This window comes from Vanessa tameamea, chromosome 18 (assembly GCF_037043105.1).
Source record: "Vanessa tameamea isolate UH-Manoa-2023 chromosome 18, ilVanTame1 primary haplotype, whole genome shotgun sequence".
Lineage (NCBI taxonomy): Eukaryota > Metazoa > Arthropoda > Insecta > Lepidoptera > Nymphalidae > Vanessa > Vanessa tameamea.
Genome location: NC_087326.1, coordinates 10364955 through 10380000, shown reverse-complemented (window position 1 = coordinate 10380000; position 15046 = coordinate 10364955). Strand labels below are relative to the sequence as shown.

The 15046-nt window shown below is 31.1% G+C and overlaps 1 protein-coding gene across 1 annotated transcript in view; it reads right to left on the bottom strand.

Annotated features, from left to right (window-relative positions):
* LOC113398559 (zwei Ig domain protein zig-8-like) overlaps positions 1–11501 on the bottom strand; it is a 204656-nt gene extending 193155 nt beyond the window's left edge. The window contains exon 1 of the mRNA XM_026637349.2: positions 11380–11501. The gene's annotated coding sequence lies outside the window, so the exon portion shown is untranslated. The remainder of the gene's footprint in view (positions 1–11379) is intronic.
* Between the last annotated feature and the right edge of the window lie 3545 nt (positions 11502–15046).

The window sequence follows — 15046 nt, the reverse complement described above, 5'->3', positions numbered from 1 at the left end:
GACCATCTAGACCAGCGAAGGCATCCTGATTTCCAAGAAGACAAAATCAAATCATGTCTGGAATGACTACTTTACAGACAGACATTAATTATGAGTACCATATATGTACCGATCAAAAAGAAAACTAATCCTCAAACTAAAATTGTGATACTGCCTGGTAATGAAAATATGCAGTCACATTAAAATAAAAGAAAAACACATTAAAATACAAACTAAAGCTGATACACCAAAGGCAAGGACGATAATATGTCTATGGAGATACTAATTTAACAATAGAAAAAAGTCTTATGTAAATAAAATTTTGAATAAGGAAAATAACATCTTACTTGCAAATATTGGTGGCGTATTGACGATGACCTACAACGCCAACATATATGGACAGCGGTGACCACCTATTATCCGTGTGGTAATCCAGTTACCAGTCAGTCATTACGATAAATTAATAATCAATCAGTACCAACGATTTTTCAGTACAGATTCTCATTGTCCCTAAAGATGAGCTTCGATAAAATCAATACCTACATCACTCGTCGCCTAAACGTTCATATGAAATGTCATGCTCAAATTCGATCACCATGATCTTTTACTTAATCTTACCTTTGATAAATTCAATTACGAGAAACTCAGTACACATGACAGAAGTGACACTCTTTGCGACAGACGAGCTTCACTCAAACGAAGATGTCGTAGTGTGCGTGAGATGGCTAATGTACAAATAAAGACAGCTATACAAATAAGATTATATTTGTTTCTATGTGTGGGTGGGCGCGCTGTTGTGAGTGAAAACAGATCTTTGGTAAATGGTTTACAATAAAGAAGTGTAATAACTCTATATTATATTAAGATTTCGACTTGACGTGTTACATCCATTTGACCTTGGAAATTTCCTCTCATCAATCTTGAAAAACTCCCTCCAAATGAAAACCGATGATTGTAATTTCAGTGAAACGCTAAAGCAATTAATCTAGGGCAACTTTCAACAGCATCACGCAATCAAAAACGCTGAACGATCATTAATAAGACTTCCACTTGATAGTTTGATAAACGAAACGGCTCAATCAGTTCATAATGGAGTTTTAACAAGTAATTACAATGGATGAACTTAGACCATTTAAAAATCAGGAAACTTTTGTAACGAATTTCATTTTGTCTATACACGATTTATGTATGTGTATTCGTTTATTTCTATTTTTTTTCTTTATATAGATAGGCGGACGAGCACATGGACCACCTGATGGTAAGAGGTCAGCCCCGCCCATAGACAATAGCGCTGTAAGAAATATTAGGCATTCCTTACATCGCTAATAGACGAAAAGATGTACCTGTACCTTGTGCTTGTTATATTGGCTCACTCATCCTTCAAACCGGAACACAACGATACTGAAAACTGCTGTTTGGTGGTGGAATATATGATGAGTCGATGGTACCTACCCAGACGGGGACAAAATCCTACCACCAAGCAAGTATTATGTATGTATTTGTGGGTTTAAAAAAATATATCAAGGTTTTGTTGGGTCATTTAAAATTATTGGGTTTTCTTAGTAGCTACCCGATATTACTGAATGGACAGTGATAGATTCTCGTTTCTAGGTTCTCTTTCTAATCGTGGCGGATTGCCGTCCCAAATGATTTTAAAAGAGAGGCACAAAAATATCCCTGTGCTGCGCTACAATAATCCGTATAATATTCCACGCGAAGAAGTCTTTGAGATTAGACAACTTGGCGTGATTTGGAAAAGGAGATATTAATATTACAATTGTGTTTGTGTGTGTCTGATGATTTGTGCTTAATAAATAATGAACGTGCTTAATAAGATAATTCGTAGAAACAAAATATGGATCGATGTGATCTTTTGCATAAATATATTGTTATAGTCTGATGAGCGACAAGAAAATCCTTTTGGGCGTCGAGAATTTAAACTCATAAAACAAAATAAATGAGGTAGCATTTTTTTTAATTTTGTTGAAACATTAAGAACAGTTCAGACGAGTATGTATATTAAAGTGTTCAGATAAACTACGTAAATAAACTTTCTTTTTAATTTTTGCATAGTTTTATTTATATACACTTACTTTTTTTTTAAAGTGGTTTTAGAATTTTCCTGGTTAAATAAATGTATAGTAAACTTTAACCGTAATAATGAACACTGTGTTAGTATAGAAATAAAGTTACTCAATTAACGAGTTAGTTCAGAACTCGCCGCGGCTTAAAATTAACTGTAGTTTAAAGTAGGAATAAGTGAACTCTTAGATTTCTTGGTTAATATTTAAGCTCTCAACACAATCAAGTTGGTTATAAGAATGGAATGTTCTAGTTTATATGAAGATCTTTACGTCCATATAAAACTCGATGAAAATCGGATAAGCTTTGCAATCTCGATTTACCAGCGTAGTAATTGCTTTAAACATAATACTGTAACTTTGATTTGTGTAATGCGATATGCGTATAATTCAATGTAAAAAAATAGTCTTCTATTTTGTTGTATAATTTTATCTTTATCGGACGATAAAGAATTATTAAACTTTTGTAGAATTAGTACTTCAAATAAAATGAGACATTCAAAATATAATCGGTTGAATTCAAAAAATAACGCGACACTATAGAAAATTAACTAAATATTCTTCAAGAATTCATAATGATCGTTTTTGAAAGTGGGATAATAACAAAAATAATAACAAAATGGCGGCTTAAAAACTGATACTTTTGCACGAACCAAATTTTGGAAAACGATGATCGCATTCCAACATTTTTGATTTCATTTCGAATTCACCGAGTAATCTTTTTTGATTATTAAATTGTTTTGTTTTATAATATTTTATTTAAATTAAATATTTACTCGTAGCACAAATATGCAGAAAATTTCGAGTGCCATCGCACCCAAGAGCAATTCACGTTTTAAATACGTCTACAATTTAACGAAGCGAAAAATGGTTTGATGTAAATTAAAAAAGAAAAATTAAGTTCTAAATGTCATGTAATACAATCCAGCAAGACGCATGGGGTCGTTGCTTCAAGTCCTTGACGAAACAAAAGAAGGAGACTAAAAAAACTTGTAAAGTTAAATTACACTTCGCCGTTGACTTTTTCGCATTTTATAACGGCGATATATCAGTTAATCTAGCGAAGACCACTACAATAGTTCCACAAGATTAGGATTGAAAATAGAAGGAATTTATTGATCTACGATCTTTTTCTGGTTGTGATTTTGATAATTACTTTTGTTTAGGTCTTTTATACATTCGTATGCAAGTCACGCCACCGAGATGCAAGAATTTAATTTTTAAAGGAATATAAATAATGCCAGTTCATCGAACGAGGATCATATTCAGGATGTAATGTCAACACCCTGGACTTCGAAGAATGTAATATAAAAAATTAAACAAAAGGAGACAATAGAGTAATTAAGAAACAATGGAACATTTGCATACTTTACGCCGAGTCCCACCACCATCAACAGCTGCCTATAAAAAGCCAAACATTTGGAAATTAATTAATTCATCCACTGGACACAAAGAAGTGTAGTTTTAGTTTTAAGTAATTTTTTGTTAAATATTTAATAAAAAATATTTTTTTAAATGTTTTAATTTTTGAATATTTTGACTTGCATGTGTGTGCTTTTAATATAAAAATGAACTCGTAAAACTATGTGAAATTATCAATACTGCGCTTTTTCTAGGCAACGCACGCATAAAGATACTTGAAATCTAAAATATGTCACTTAAATAGCACTAAAAATAAAAACAAATATATATTATATTGTTTTGAAAGATATTTCCTTTTATAGTGTTTTTTGGTCATCTTAATAGTAGGAAGCGATGAAAAAATTTCGGATACCGGTGTAATAAGTTTCCCACCGCCTATAAAGTGTGAACCATCCCTTATGTCATATGTCTAAAGTACTGTCTCTCTAATCTATGATATTGTGCATGTTATTACTCTGGACGACTCGCGGTTTAAGTTGAGATATAACAATACAAACACGACAAGATATCTTAGTCAAGCACTATAATTGGTGATCTTAATTGAAGCCACGAACAAAATTGATGGGTTTTCTTTCCGAAGATTGCGAGTGCAAATCTGGACGAACATCTGAGTTCCTATTTTATATTTAACTATGGTAATAATTCATCTCACACTCAACGTCAAAGGGAAGTATCAGTACACTTGCACGAATTGGATATAATTTCGTTACCGTTGCTCTGGAGCAGGGTGGAAATAAACTCCGTCACGGTAGCATGCGAAAGCGACCCTGTTACGACCGCCGAAGAAACGGAATATAACGTTGGTTTTAGTGAGTGAGTGAGTATTCCGGTGACAAGGTGGTTCTGGACACCGCAGGCGGGGGAGTCCTACATATCTCCTCCCCGCCCCAAATTCATGTAAGGCGTAACTCATTTTTCCAGCTACAAAAAAAGAGTAGAATAAATTCCAAGATATTCTGCTCAAGAGGAGCAGACTTTTATTCTATGATGATATAAATAATATTATAGGATTGTGTAACAAACAATTTACTTGGTGTTGTGATCTTGGCTTTGTAACCTGGGTACCTGTGGTACCACTACCACCCATTCATCAGACATTCTACTACCAATCAGCAATACTTAGTATTTTGCGTACCGGTTTGAGTAGTGAGTGTGTGTGTGTGAGCTAGAGTAACTGCAGGCATATGGGATATATTTTTTTTAATTTAATTTAACAATTTTTTTTTTAACATCAGCAGGTATTATTATAATGCTGTACTTCAAGCTAGTCATCTTCTTGGAAGACGAGGCCTACACTGACATTTTTTTTAACCCTTCACATTTCACGTCTTAGTTTCGAAGGTTGGTTATGCATTGCTGTGACGTAAAGAATCTTTAATATTTCTTACAATGTCTATAGGCGGTGGTGACCACTTTCCACAAACGAAATACATAATATTGTTACATTTACATAAAATAAAACGAAAAATAGTGTTAAGCACATCAGTAACTAATAAATAAAGAGTATTTTAGCTGGAAATGTTTAATCTCATAATGTCCCTAATTAGCTAAATGCGAAAATTCTTCGGTCTCCAAAGTAATTATTTTCCGACGTCATTACGCAAAGATATTTTTTTTACGTCACATGCGAGGTTTTCCGTCAAAATTTCGGAATGGCACGAATATCATGTTAATTAACTTACTGATAAAAAAACGCTTTTTATCTCTGTATGTTTTTATGACATTGCAAAATAGCTGTACCGTACAAGCCTATCGTTATGTACATATGTTATCATGGAAGTTTTACTTTAAAATAATCCTATAAAATTATGATTCAAAAGTGCTTGTAATAAGCCTATTTTTACCGAATATTATAAATTCAAAAGTGAGTTTGTTAATTTGTTTGTTTGTTACGCTTGCATCGTAAAATTTTTCATTCATGTCATGATTTATGTGTCATGGGCACAAAAAAGGACACAGGAGGAGGCTGAGAAGCCTTGTTAAGTATATTTCAATTTTGTTTCATTCTGTGAGTCAAACGTTGCTAATTTTAAAATAGTTACGCCAGAATTAGATTGTTTTAAATTTTATGATAAAAAAAACAACTCATTAAACAAACCAATACTTCAAACTTTAATAAGATTAAAATTACCATTAAATTCGGATCTTAATTTTTTTAAATCGGTCAAGTAAACCCAAGAGAAGAATTATTTATATATTTTTTAATTTGAAACTTAATTAAAGAGCTTTAGTGCTAATTCCTAGAACATTGTTGAATTATATAAATACTGATTGATGTAACATTTTCCTTAATTAAATACTCCTTTGAAATCGAATTAAGATAACAAAAAATATTCCAAAAGAAACGAAATGAGCGAGCCTCAGTAAAAATACAAGTGAGCCTTTTAGGAAAATTTAGCGTATAGATAAGTGAGGTCACGAGCTGATATGAGTTATAAAGCCCTCAGTATATAAGGCCTGGTTCACATCGATGAGCGTGAGCGGTGGCGGGAGCGGTTTAATATAATAGATTTACAAATATATTACAATTACATATTATATGTCGGGACATATTATTTTATAGATTAACATTTAGAACGTTAACTTCAGACGTTTAAATTTATTTCAAAAAAAGTACAGTAGAATAGTAGTAAATAACGACCGAGTACATCAAATGTATATATATACAATCCCACCGTTGCACAGTTGTCTCAGAATATATTATATATATATAATTTAAAAGAGTTGAATACAAGGCACGTAATTCTAATAAAACAGTTTATATTTGAATACTTATTATTTTCCGTGACAGTTGGATACAACTTTTTGTTTTTTCTTTATATTAATTGACAGCGGATGGTATATGACGTCATAAAAAAATTTAGCATGGGCTAGTATCAGATCAGTGTCCTTTTTTCTTCGTCAGGGGAAATGTAATTTATACATTTAAATTGGTTATATATATTGTATTGATTTTTATATGGTTTAATTAAAGAATACGGAAAATACTGCTACCAATACTACAAAATATTCTGACAAATTCTACGTCATTCAAAAGTTGATATAATCGTTTGTCCCGACTGACTCAATAAACACACAAAACTACTAAGTCAGAAGGATTGTTGTTTTTTTTTTAACTTAACTTGAATTGTATACCGGACGAAGTCAGTATTTACATATTTCAGAACAATATCCAAGACAAAATCATGCTTTCATATCAAAGTTTAAAGTTCCAGCACAAACATTAAAATACTTTTTTTTCATACATATATATTATATAGTTAGACAAAATATAAAATACGTAGAAATTACAAGCAGTCAAGCTCAAAAGAATTCAATATATTCAATTAAATATTAAATAAGATCCATCATTCCGCTTAAGCCTCTCATAAATGTACTTGACCTAAAAGTCCCTTGAGAGAGAGATTAGACGAAATACGGGCGCATATCAGCTAGCTCATAAAGATGTTTAATTTATAGCGTAAGTATAAGATAAGTACAGAATAACTGTGTAGAGATTTGAGTAAGATCATTATTATGTAGGTAGGTTATTCGTTTTTTTATCACTTGTAAGTATTTATTACAGCCATTTCGATAATCGATTATTTTAAACTGAATACAATATTGGAAATCGATTTTTTAGTTATCGAATTATAATGATCCATTACGCAGGATCGTCATTGTTGTAATAAAATACTTAACTATAAAGTGAAAAAAAATATGTTTTTACATTAAGATTACCTATATATTTGGCTGTTAAATTTTCTCAATATGAGGCAGATTGGCTTACTATATTCACAGAATGTATTTGTACGTCTATATGTTGACTTGGGCTATAACCGTAGGCTGTAAGCTGTTTATAATGCTAATTGGTAATTATTATACAAATAAGAGCTTATAAACTGGTATGGAGTACCACTGGAGTAGTAATGCACGATGTATGTCTTTGTATGAACAAAGTCATGTCAACTTTGTCTGATGCGAGCAAAGCGAATAGCATGAATATAAATAAAAAAAATTCAATTCAAAATTGGAATCGAACGTATTCTTTTTTTAATTTGTCTGATATTAAACTGAAGATTTTTATGACGATGAAAACGATTTTAAATTTTTGTATTCGATTAAATTATAATAACAATCTGATTTTAAGGGCTTGGATTCAAAATTTCAAATTTCCATATTGTGACTGACGTGAGGTGACGCATTTTTCACTTACACACCTTATGAGGTCATACATATATATTATGTATAATCTTAATGCTATATGTATCTAGATTTTGGAAAGAAAAGCGTCGATTGTGGGATGATAACTAAGACTAACAGCTTCAGACTTTACATGAGAGAATGTATTCGAGAGCATAATTTCAGACCAGCCAAGTTTCTACCCAAGATTTTTTTTTAAACTTTAAAAATAAGAAAGATCTTTGTCTCCCTGTGTATAATATCCCATTATATTAATATATATATCGAATATGTATTTCTGGCCATGTTTACTATTTTAAAAAGTTTTTTAAAAAAAAAAAACATTTCACGCCTTATTACAATACAATAAAATAAATTTCATATAAAATATACAAATTGTATTAGAGAACAAAGACATTGTATTTTCAACATATTGTTCAACATTGCAACAGTGTAAACAAAAACAATTTTATACCAATCGGTGTGGCGATCCGTTCAATAGTATAGAAGCCATTGTGCTACAGCGCTCTACAGTAGTTACATAAAGTGAATACTATTTAAACCTCTCTCATTATTAAATGTTATACCTACTTGGTGGTAGGCCTCTGTGCAAGCTCGTCTAAATACCACCCACTCATTAGATATATTACCACCAAAACAACAATATTTAGTATTGTAAGGAATGGTTATTCTTTCTTACATCGTCAATGACCAGGGGCTGTGGTGACCACTTACTATCAGGTGACCCATTTGTCTATCCACAAACACATCTCATAATATACATAGTGAAATGTTATTGAAATCCATTAATCCCAATAACAACATTAATTTATAAATGGCGCAAGCAAATGAATGAATGAATCTATTTATTTCTCGATAGAGTACAAAATTAAGTCTTATCAGGAAGGTTATCATATCATATATTTACGGAGACTGGTGTCTGAAAAAGATAATCCTTTACATCAGGTCGCCAGGTACCCACCATTCAATTGCTATAATATTATTTATACGATCATATAAATGTTTGGGTATTTAATTAAATTAGCCTAACTAGCCATTCAATTAATAGCCTAGCCATAGATAACGGTACTAAAACACAGCCAGTAAGCTATTTAATACAATTTTATTTAAACAAATACTTATACTGTAACCTAATCAATATAATATTATATTAATTGAAATATTCTTTAATTACAACAGCGAAGAGTAACTACTGAGTTTCTTGCAATTTCTTCTCAGTATATTAGTAGGTCTACATTAAATTCAATTCGATTTAAATGTGATTTTATGAGCTTACTTGAATAAAGAATATTTTGATTTTGATTTTTGATACTGCAAATATTTTTATTTTTAGGGTAGTCCGAAGTAAATTACCACATTCTAAGAAGAGGATGTAATATCAAATGTCATTCAAGTAGCGTTTTGAACGGCGTTTAATAAATTGGCTAGGCTGTTTATCAAAAGGATATTTGAAGTACTTCGCTAACATATAAATAAAAAAAATCTCATTATATACAAATAAATATATTCATGGAAAAATTCACAAATATCGCCAGCTTAGGAAGTTTTTTCTCAGAATCTGTTCCTCTGTAATTTTAACATTAGAATGAAATATTATATTTCCTAATTATTATATTTCCCCGCTTTTAAAAACACTCGTACCTTAGACTAACATATAATGAACATTTCTCAAACATATATCGCCCCGTCATATTGCTAACAGTGAGCAGTAACATTGAACAGTGAAAGGACATTTATCGTCCAAAGAATCGGAACAGCATAACAACGAGAAAAGGCTACTTTTCTTACTAACATTCAACTTCAACTACAACCCCCAATATTAATTAACAGATTCATATTGTATGTGGTCGTTTAACGTGAGGGTATTAGCCTTTATTCGATTTTTGAATTTCAATTATTATCTTTTATTATTACATATAAGTATATTAATTATGTACTAATTAAATGTGTTAACAACATGTCTTAGTGTGCGTGAGATGACTAATGTGTGAATAAAGACTATTATTGTTACTATTAATGCTGATAATTGAACGTGGATGGTAATCGTAGTTTATAACATATCTACATATATTGTGTGTGTTTGTTTAACGTGACGCTACCGTTCGATTTTTGAAGTTCAATTATTATCTTTAATTAATATTATATGTATTTTTATTTTACAATTGTAATATTGTTAGTATTACTTAGTTTTAATAGGAGCAGGCAAAGGTAACCCACCACAAAGACATACACATATATTTATATATCTTCTTAATTTAAATATTAAATCAATGTAGGTACGTAATCGATATAAATAAAAATGAACGGTATGTCGGTCCGTTTCCGTTCCTTAAGCATTCTTCCGATTGTGATGCGAATTTAGGGAGTTCTTTTGCGAACGCCATGAAGTACCACAGCCCAAATCACATTTTACTTAGTATAACAATAGTAAATTTGTTGTATACCTTATTTTTAGAAATCCTAATTTAACAGATTTGATTTTCAAACTTTTTAATTTAAGTTGAAATGGAAAAGGAAGACAAAGGACTAATTACGAAAAAGATCCTAACTGTAAATAATCCAGATTGATCCAAACATTGAGTCTGTCTATATGTATGAGTGTGTGATTTTGTGCATGTGTGAAACGAACGTTATATGAATAATACATTCATTTACTTCATTTATCGACAGTTTCTCAACTTTTTCATAATTAAACCGTTAAGAGATCAATGGGTATGTAATATTTATCTTGCAAATCCTACTTCAGAGCTAGCCAGAATTATGTACAATATAGGTAAACATAATACCAATAAACGAAACTAAACAATATATTATAATTATATTTTTGTAACCTACCAGTGCATCATAGTCACCTAAGTGAATGAGTTTAATAAAAAAAAAAAACTCTTAAGGTACGTTTGTCATTAAACATAAACGTTCCATAATTCCACCCGTGCAAAGTCGGAGTGAACAGCTAGTTATTTATATATATGAAGAAAACGAATCCAGAATATACCAAAATATATCGAATATTTATTTATTTAAATAAAAATGTAATGAGATTATCATATCAGGTATTTAATAAAGGTTAATATTGACACAAATCGGTCCGAATTAATGAAAACATCGCGTTAAAATTAAACCATTACAAATTGAACGGTGTAATATGTATTTATATAATGTATAATAATTCTTTATGAATATATTTTAATATAAAAGCTAAAAGGTGCTGTTAGTTTTAATCGTCACTTGTAATGAACGTTTATGCTATTAAATAAATAATTTATTAATATATTATTATGAAAAATATTTATATTAATAGTAACACTGAATTTTATTATATAATTAATTCTAGTATAATATTTATTCTCATTAATTATTACCAGTTAAAAGTTTTTCATTCATTAATTTTATGCTAATTTTATATCTGAGCAATCGTGTAATATTAAATTCTATCGATTGCCATTTGTTACGAGCGCTGAAATTTAAAAATGCAAAATAATTCCTAAATTTCGTACAAGACCTACCAGTTTTTATAAAAAAAAAGGTCCGATAGAAAGAAACGATCTTCTGATAGAATTACATCTAGTAAAAATAGTATGCTGTTCCAATTTCAAATAAATTTATATTTTAAACGATTCCGATTCAATTATTTTTTAAAACAATATGCACGTAAAATATTTAAATAGTTACAAATTAAATAAAGAACAGTATAAAAACACAATAAAAAACTTACATCATGGTATTCCAAATTCAAAAAACACAACACAAGCACACACACAAGTCACACTTTCACAATTGCGCGTGAAAATCAATGTATAACGCTCACTGTACGGGCGAGCCGGGTTAGGGCAAGCGCGAGACTGCGGGAGAAAACGCCGGCGGCGCCATCTTCGTACTCGAGCGATATTCCATTTTCAAACGATCAAAACTTCTTTGATGCTTTTTTAATACCAATTATTTATATCTATGAAGGTACAGGTTCTATATATATTTGTCGTGTCCATAATAAAACAATTACGTATATTCTTTAATTATTCAAACATAGAAAATACCAATTTTAATACATAGTTTAGACATTTGTTATTTTTATTAAATGTACTTCTACGCTATAGTTACGCTAGGTATTTGAAACGAATATCATGATTTGTTTTTGAAATAGCTAAATGTATTCAATAAAATATAGGCAAAGGTATGTTGTATATACGATGATTTTGTTTTGACTAGCTACTATTTTGGACGGTCTTCAATATTCAAATTACGGACGTTTCGGTAAATATTTAATTCGTTGTTGATAAATTAAATGGTTGTTTTGTGCCTCGGAGAGCACGTAAAGTTCTGCTCCATTAATTATTACCTATATGTGTTCAAATTCGTGGAATTAATACTGAATTTTACATCGTAAGGAAACCTACCTGTGTTGAAAGAAATTTGAGACATATTTAGCAACGAGCGATGTAGCAACGCAGATGAGTACTCCAAACTTCCTTACGAGAGAAACTTGTAGGAGTTTTTAAATGTTCATGGGCAGTTTTTAAACTTTAAAGAGAGATTTTAAATAATGATGTAACGGCATCTTACAGTACGACGACTGCAAGAAATAAATGTTATTGTAAAGCTATAAAGACCTTAGAAAACAGAAGAACTTTATTAGACCTAATATTCCTATATAAAATCTTTAGAAACAAACTTAACTTTAGAGTACCATCCAGATACCCTCGTAACCCAGTAAAACCTCTCTCCGCACCACGGCGGAAAACAGTTTTTGGTAATCACTCAGCAGTTGCTCGAATGTCCAAATTGCTCAATGAATTCAGCGATTCAATAGATTTAAACATTGTAAGCCTCCCAAAGTTCCGATATCTAGTTATAGACAGAATTAAAAACGTCTAATTCTTTATTGATGTCCAAATTACAAATTTTTAATTTATACAAAATTTTACGTTATAATAATCTAAATTTTTTATTCGATTTATGGAACAATATTATTTTAATTCTATAACTTATTATAAATGATGAATTGTATAATTATAATTGAATGATAAATTATTTTAATTGTTTTCGTTATCAATGCATGCCATAATATAATTTAATTTTAAGATATTATTACATGTCGTGTTTGCTTTAATATAGTTGTACATTTAGAAAGTAATTAGTATGTAAATTAATAAATTGTATCATCAAAATGTAACAACTGCTAGCAAACCTAATTAAATAAATAAATAAATAAAATAAATAAATGTCTCACTGCTGAGATAAAGCGTCTTCACGTTCTGAAGAGAAGGCTTAGATCTGACTCCACCACTTATTCTTTTGATATCAATTTTTATTACAATAAACTTGATATAAACAATTTTTTTTTCTAGGTTCGACCTTGAAAATGGAATATGTGAGTATTCGATTTCCATATTCGTTATCAGCGCGATAAAATAGATTTGTCCCCAAAATTCAGATCGATCGGAGTTATAGGCTTTTCGGAAGAACATCCCAATCTGTCGCGCATTCAATAGAAATAGTTGGCTATTTATGATAACGATTGCTTTGAAAGTCACCAAGAATTAAGTGGTTATACAAAACTTTTACCTCGAATATCTGTGGATAGCACAAAGGCTGCCATTCTTTTGTGGAAATAAATATATTAATTCTATAGCAATATTGTAATTAAAGTGAAAAGTTCTATTTGAAAGATTCTAACGTTAGATAACCCATTAATTGAGAAAGGTTACAGAGTATAAAATTACGATATAGACCACAGAGGCAGTAACATCTAAAGCTGGTAAAATATAGATTACATAAAAAGCGTATACCGTTTAAATTTCACATAATCAAAGAAAATATCCTCAAAATAGTAACCAGCTAAGAGCAACGTGCTTACATAATCATGCAGATTAAAATGACCATGTTACCCCAGTAATATCAACCTTAGTAAAGAAAACTCTTATATATTAATAGAGTAAGCCGAAGAGAAGCGGGCGACCCACAAGTATTGTATTAATATCTTTAAGAAAAATCATGTGGCCATCTCGGGACACCAGACAGAATATATCATGGAACATCGAAATTGATGGTTATTGAAAGTATTTATTATTAAAGATTAAAGAAAATAAATTAGTAAACATTATAATGACATTCTGACCTCTCTCGGCATACGGCGGCTAATCTCAAGAGAGACTAGCCAACTACACAGGACATATTATAGTGCACAGATGTGTGCACAAACACAGGTGCACACTCTATTCAAGCTTATTATCCGATGGGACGGTAAATCTGATACAACTGAAAAGAGTTCAGGCTCAGGATCAACAGATTTACGTGCTTTCCGAGGCAAGGGACTGTACGCACTTCCAAATTCCAGACCCCGGACTGTTACTTAGAATTTTTCCATAGAAAAACCCCAAAACAGTTTGAACCTAGGAACTCTAGATCTGCGGTCGTTATATACCATTATTTCTAGCCACTGGACCAATGACATTTTCATCATACAAGTACTACAAGTGTGGTTATAGAAGCATCTAGGTCAGGACTCTCCTGTGGTGTCGGGTCGGGTAACCAGTTATCTGTGTAAATGTTTGTCAACTTGATTATTGGCGCCTATAAAGTGAAAACAAATGCACCCGTTACGGCACAACCGATTAATTTAACGGGAACTTTAATATCGTCTGCATTTGTCATTGAATAAAATAGGTAATTCAAGTCCGAATCCTGACCGATTTCAACAGAGCTCGATACCGTTTTAAGGCGTAATGAAAATAAAATGTCTTTTAAGATAAGATAAGCTTAGAAGCGGATGTTTCGGACTTTAAATCCCAACAAACATCGCTGAGTTTTTATTTGGTCAACATACTTTTATAATTCGTCTCGTGACGAAACTACCATGAATACTTATAATATAATATTTTAATGACTGTTTGGATTGGTGATAAAAATTTCGTTTCCCTGTTGAAACACAATTCCAGTCTCTAAGCGAAAAATTAACCAGTCCTCTGATCTCTACTGGAGCAAAGAAAACGGGGTGCTAAGCCTTAAAAAAAAATCGTGGTATTTAAATAATAACTGCTTTTTTCAGAATATGACGACTGTTAACGTTTTATAAAACGTCTCGTATTCTTATCACAATTTTTTTTTTATGTTAGTGGTGGCATGAGGAGTAGGTGGCATAACTAGCAGGAGGCTCATCTGATGGAAGGTGACTGCCACCGCCCATGGACATCTGCAACACCGGGGGGCTTGCAGGTGCGTTGCCGGCCTTTCAATTTATCTTTTTTTAACTTATCGATTTCTACTTCTACTACTAATTCCTAACTTCTTTAATGGTATTAGGTATCACAATATTGTGTTTATCAAATAATTAGTAATATTATAGGTATTTATAAATTATTTTACTACTAATCAGGAATCATTGG